The 6,242-nt window shown below is 38.9% G+C and overlaps 1 protein-coding gene and 1 long non-coding RNA gene across 10 annotated transcripts in view; one reads left to right on the top strand and one right to left on the bottom strand.

Annotated features, from left to right (window-relative positions):
* LOC109955367 (uncharacterized) overlaps positions 1 to 6,242 on the bottom strand; it is a 153,489-nt gene that overhangs the window by 98,717 nt on the left and 48,530 nt on the right. The window lies entirely within an intron of this gene.
* Positions 1 to 6,242, top strand: part of LOC109955366 (netrin-G1) — a 63,528-nt gene that overhangs the window by 19,136 nt on the left and 38,150 nt on the right. The gene's annotated exons all lie outside the window — the stretch shown is intronic.

Here is a 6,242-nt window from a genome sequence, read left to right as displayed (position 1 = left end):
ACCTATAATTAAAAAGTTTAAAAGCTAGGCTAAGCTAAGTATGCTGTGTGTTTACTGCATTCTGACCTTCAAACACTTAATATGTTTGTGTGGGAATGTAGATCTGAAGAAATCTTCCATACATAAAACCAACCTATTGTTAACTATTAAAGGTTTCATTCGGCACACATCTGCACCGTATTTAAAGTCCTCGACTGAAATGGTCAGACACAAAAATGTGTACCTTTATATCCTTTAGTGCATTTATTGTGCCAAGTTTTAAACCTCATATTTTCTGTGTATATGACATAAACACATGACAAGGTGAACATGAATGGGGGACTAGACTGACGTCTATGCATATGTAGCCTACTGCATAAGAATAAAGATGGCTGAAATATTTAATCATGATAGACGAAATTCCCCCAAGACAGCACAGTATGATCAAATCAAATACTAGACACTTTATATGTTTTACAGCATATGAATCTTGTCAGATGGGGTAGAGTAATTTTATCAAAAATGTGTTTCTGTTTTTGTTGTACACACAAACATCTACCCGTGTAAAATATTCTGTCTAAAGTATCTTGACAAGAAGGGATATTAATTTTTACCACACAAGCTGGCAGTTTACCCAGTGGCTGCTTTGGAATACAGAGTGCTGCTAAGCGAGAGAAATCTACCAAAGAGAATTAAACATCCTCTCATTATGGCAATGTTAAAGCTTTTTATTGAATCCTGACATCAGAGGGAATCTAATACCACACACACCCCGGCTCACACACGCAGAAACGTGCAGCCACACAGTATAATTACACAGGAAAATGTAGAGGTATGCACACAGATGAATAAACATACACACAGAAACAACAAATACACACATCCCTATCACTCTCATACATAAACACACACAGACTGACACAATAAAATGAAATGCACACATACACATGAAAGACCACCACCATCCCCCATGATAATAAAGTGGTGTTAAATTTATCCCAGTGGGACTCTGCCACATGGGACAGATAATGAGGCCAGGTGTTAATTAATGTGGAGTGCATTTCCCCTCGCCTGCCTACGCCCTGTGAATCCCAATCAAGGCTGTGACCCTGGATTGTGGCGCGGTTGATTTGCCAAGCAGTGTACTTCAGAAGGCTAGACTGACTGTGCTGCAGTCCTCAAAGGGACTGCTTTGGCAAGGGCTACGTTCCAAAGGGCGGAGTGCTTGGCATGTGGCAAATCAATACACGAGCGCCGGGAGAAGTTTGTGTTTTAGCTTTGATCAGATGTCGGAGCTGATATCAAATTACAGCCTTCAGCTCTACAACCCTCTGATGTGCTGTTTATTTCACCACCTGATGCATATGTTTTTATTTTGCGTGCTACGTGTAGCCTCACAAGTGAAACTTAAAGGAACATACTGGTGTCTTTTCAAGTTCCATAAATACTAATTATGAATGTTGTACATTGCGCACAGTCTTAACTTATTCTGTTGTACGTTTTTCCATAGTCCCAAGCAGCCATCGGTCTCTGTTCATTTCCTGTGAAAATCAATAGGCAGGCTATTGGACAGCTTCTTCGCCGTAACTTGGTCTGCTTTAATGACTATCTCAACAAATGGACCACAGACAGTAAATGTAATGATGAAGACAAAGACCCAACCTCCATAGCATTATTATTATTATAAGTTACCTACTGTACCTGTACAAGAGACAAAAAAAATCAAGATATCTCAGCGTCTGCAGCACCAACTTCGACTTTTTACTTTTGTCTCTTATGAAAGTCCAATACTCAGTTGACGGAATGCAGATTGGTTTGAAAAGTCTTCACCGAGTACCTTATAAAAACTATTTTTGCCTAAATTGTACTTAGTGGTATTCATGCGCTTGCATTATTTTTGAGCCATGACACCTTAAAATGCAACAATATTTAGTTGTGAAACATCACAGGGTACAGATGTTTAGTTAACCAGTAATTTGGCTTTTTCCAAATGTTTGAAGCACTGAAATTATACAAAGCATGGTTGTGCTGCTTAATTTTCATACTAGATACAGAAATGGATTTAAGCAAGTTGCTGCCTGAAATGGTAAAAAAAAAAAACTGCATTTAAATTTCTAAAACACAGCAGCAGGCTCTCCAGAATTTTAGCAGTGAGGCAAAGTATATATGATTTGTAGTAAATGGGTAAAAGTAACACATGTTATCCTAATGGCGGGTTTCAAAACAATTAAATGTCTTTTTTTTTTTTTGAGGACATTCACATGCCCTGTTAATGAGGTACAGATCCTTCCTGGATGAGAGACGCAAGATGTAAGCACAAAAACATTTTGATTACACAAATGCATTACTAAAACAGATTTAATTTGTTTCTCTGAGAATTGGCAAGTCAAATGAACAGCACAATAGCTTATTTGTGATTTACCAATTAATTTGTGTTTTAGCCAGAATAAAATTATTTGTGTTGCACTGATTGACCACTGCTGCAATAAAAGGTTGAAAGGATGATAAATGAGTGAGCCAGAGTCTGGATCTGGATAACATGGAAGATTTTACAATAAGCTGTATCTGTGTGTGTGTGTGTGTGTGTGTGTCTCTGTGTGGCCTGACCACATGTTCTGGACTGTGTCATTTGAACATAACGTGCAGCAGTCTTGGTTCTCCATGTTGTTGGTGATATCTTTCAAGCTGTCTGCTACTTTTATGCTGTTTTCCTGCCTGTTATTTATGTCCCACAGATCAGAGCTCACAGTGAGATTAAAATGTCTGGGTCAATGTCTCTCTAGGTGACAGATTCCTCTAGGTGAGTTATGATAGTGAGGAGATGATTATCCAAGTGGTGTTTGCAGCCTACAGCGGGATGTGGACCGGACTTTCCACACTGTTCGCTCCTGACTGCCAAAGGGCTTGAAGGGTCAGGGGTGGGTGCAATAGTGTTCTGGTTAAGTGGCCATGCCGAAGATGAGGGTTCAGTTATCGTGCTGCTTGGTGTTTCATAGCATTGGTATGGATATCTGTTTGGGTGCTACTCTCACTGCTGTGTTACTGGCCAGAACTTCAGGAGGTTTTTGAAAATACTGCTGGTCCTGTTGGACTCTCTTCAGGGAACCTTCCTCTACATGCATGATATTGAATTGCCATTATTTGTTGTCAGGTCTCTGACGTTCACAACCCTCCAACCACAGATATGAAATGATGGAGCACTCACGGGTCAGATGTCCAGGCCTCCTGTTCTTCATTTCTCTGAAGGTCAGAAGAATGAAAATCCTGGCTCTGTTGTGAGCCACTGCTGGCCCTGACTGCAGGTCATTAAAGCCCTATTGAGTTTCTGCCAAAGCTCTGACTCTCCCAGTATCTCACCATGGCTCATCTCAGCTGTCTCTTCCGTCAGGGCTTATACCAAGCCCTGAAAGGATCCACACTCAGTCTTTGTGTTCACTATGCACTTGAGCGTTCCCTCCTCTAAAAAGCCAACCTAGATATACTTTGATATCTTTTGGGCCTGTCTTCTCTGTATCACCAAAATTGTATCGTCGACGAGTTATATCGATGTGCTATATGAGTGCAGGGCAAAGACAGCTTGACTTTTTCACTGATTGAAAGTTGAGAATTTACTGTGGTGTCTGATTGGCATTTTTTTGATTTTATCAAGTGGTGCTACTGCTCAAATCACTGTCATTTTTGTTGTCCTAGATCAACTCCCTGAACACTAAATCACAGCTGAGTGGTATCAACAAGCTGTCATTTATCAAAGGTCTCCTCCTCCAGGGCACTCTGTGAATGAGGATGGCCATCCAGAGTTGTGATAGAGAGGGTCTGGGCCAGCGACAGGTCTGCAGGTGTCACACGGCAGGTTAGGAGGTGTAATGCCGAGCAGGATGATTAATCCAGCAACACCTCGGATCCCGAGGGAGAGACTGCTCTCACAGCCACAGAAGATCTTTTGCAAAAAAGAGTTACCGAGGGATAGGGTTGCAATGGGGCGGAAAATTTCCAGTAAATATCTGGAAACTTTCCATGAGAATTTAAGCTTGGGAATTTAGAAAATATTCCAAGTTGGAAACTTTCCATGGGAACAAATGGGAATATATGGGCATTAATGGGAATTTATGCGAATGAATTGGAAATTTGGAGTCATTTATAGAAACATAAACACAAACATTTTGTTTGGTCATAAGCAGACATCCATGCAAACTCATGCAAATTTTTAAAATTACATTTTTGTCTTGATTTATTTCTGAGTAGAACTTTAATGTATTCTGTCACTGAACAACAACAAAAAAAGAATTCTGAATGAAACTTGAATTGTTCCCCCATTGTTCCAGTTTCTATTTATATATAAGTAGTTCAAGTCCAGTGAATAATCTTAAATGATACACAACTAAGAAGTAGTTAGGAGTTAAAAAAAAAACTAAAACTAAAAATGTATGCCAATTTTATAGAAGACAGGCCTTTTCCAGGGAACAAGTAATAGATCAACTTCCATGTTTTCTGCAGCAGTGGAAATAAATGAGGCCTTGAAAAATGATTCCTACAGGTGTCCCCACATTTGTTGATGATTTACAACAAATTCTGTCTGTACAAAGGCAGTGTTGGAAAAGACTGTTACTCCACCCTCGGAGGCATTATTTGGAAAAAGGCAATTAACAAAGGAAGTCAGACCTGTTCAGGGTTTCGTCCTACAGCAGGATAATGAGCCAAAAAACACACACAGACATAAAACCAGGCTGTGTAGAAGTAAAAAACAAGACAGCAGGTGTCAAATGATGAAATAACAGAATGGCAGCACAGTGTCCAGCCTTTCCAGATGAAGAGTGAAAGCAAAGCAACCTATAAGTGCAACACATTTGTGGGAACTTCTGCAACAGTGTTGTCTCTCACAGCACTACTTTGGCTGTTGAATTAAAGTAATAGCGGCTGGAAAAAACCGAGGTGTTTTAAAACTTTGGACAGGTAGTGTATGTGTTCCTAGAGCTCAGCATATATGAGCATACAGTGTCAAAATGATTAAACCCAAGTGATATTAAACAGGATTTATGTATCCTTTAAAGTTAAATTTCTTTAGTGATTTAAATCATATTTGTCATTTTGAAAAGTTGCATAATTGTATCTAGTGCATTAAACTCATCTAATGTACTATAACCAAATCAAATAAAAGGAAATGAAAGTACAGTTTTTGCAGGATAATTAAGTTGTCTTTTTAAATAGGAGAGAGAAGGTTAAAGAAAGGGTGAGAGAAGATGATGTACCATCATAGTCTTTATTAACATCATCACCATCAGGTTTATATTCCTACAATCCTGCCATTATTTATAATGTTAAACAACCATTTTCACCCATTTGTACAGTATGGATGCATGTACAATACTGCATCAGTATAGGTGTGTTGTATAGCATATGTGTATGCGTATGCAGGTGGAAGGTTGGAGGAAACTTAAAAAAAAATCATAATTGAATGAGTCATTATTTATTCATCCATAATTAGATTTAGTATAATTGCTGCAACCAGCTGACAAACTGTGTTTTATAACCATCATTATTATACCCTTCCAGTGCTGTGGCTTGTGACTGAACTGCTGTGTAATTTATGTACTGAATGATCTGTTTAAATGCTGTGGGCCTCTGTTTATACCCAAAATTTTAAAAATAAATTTCCCCCAGGACTGTTATGATAAGTGATAGTACATTTTTCTGTTTTCCTTAAAGGGGGCATAACTCAAAGAAAGTCAAGCCAAATTAATTCAATAATCATTTCCTAAGGAAATCTGTTTGTCTTAGAGCAATTTACAGAGACAAAGCAGTGAGCACATCTCTGACTTTCAGCTCAAATGTCACAAGTTTGAAATAACAAGCTTGCCTTAAAGGAGATGGCCTGAGTGGAAAACATTGGTGAATGATTGGAGCTTCAAGTCCAGAAATCTGTCAGCTAAACTGATTGGGTGGGTTGCCTGCATCCATCCTTCAACAGCAGCTGTCATTGGCCAGAGAATTTATCTGCCAAGCCACATCTTCTGTCAAAAGGCACATCAACAGGAGGTTGCAGTCTGTCAGTCTCATAGGCCATATGTCACTCATTTAATCATCTGTCTCACATCAAATCAATTAGTATGACAGGAACTGTCCTCGTAAGCAGTATAAAAACAAAAGGAATTACAGTGGGAAACCGTGGATGAGTAAGGGATTACAGAATGGATGTAAAAAGAAGAATGCGTTATATAAGGAATTCATAAAGGACAGATCAAAGAAGGCGGAAGAAAAATATAAGT

Source organism: Monopterus albus, unplaced genomic scaffold, assembly GCF_001952655.1.
Source record: "Monopterus albus unplaced genomic scaffold, M_albus_1.0 scaffold14.1, whole genome shotgun sequence".
NCBI lineage: Eukaryota > Metazoa > Chordata > Actinopteri > Synbranchiformes > Synbranchidae > Monopterus > Monopterus albus.
This window is presented reverse-complemented; position numbering and strand designations above follow the sequence as displayed.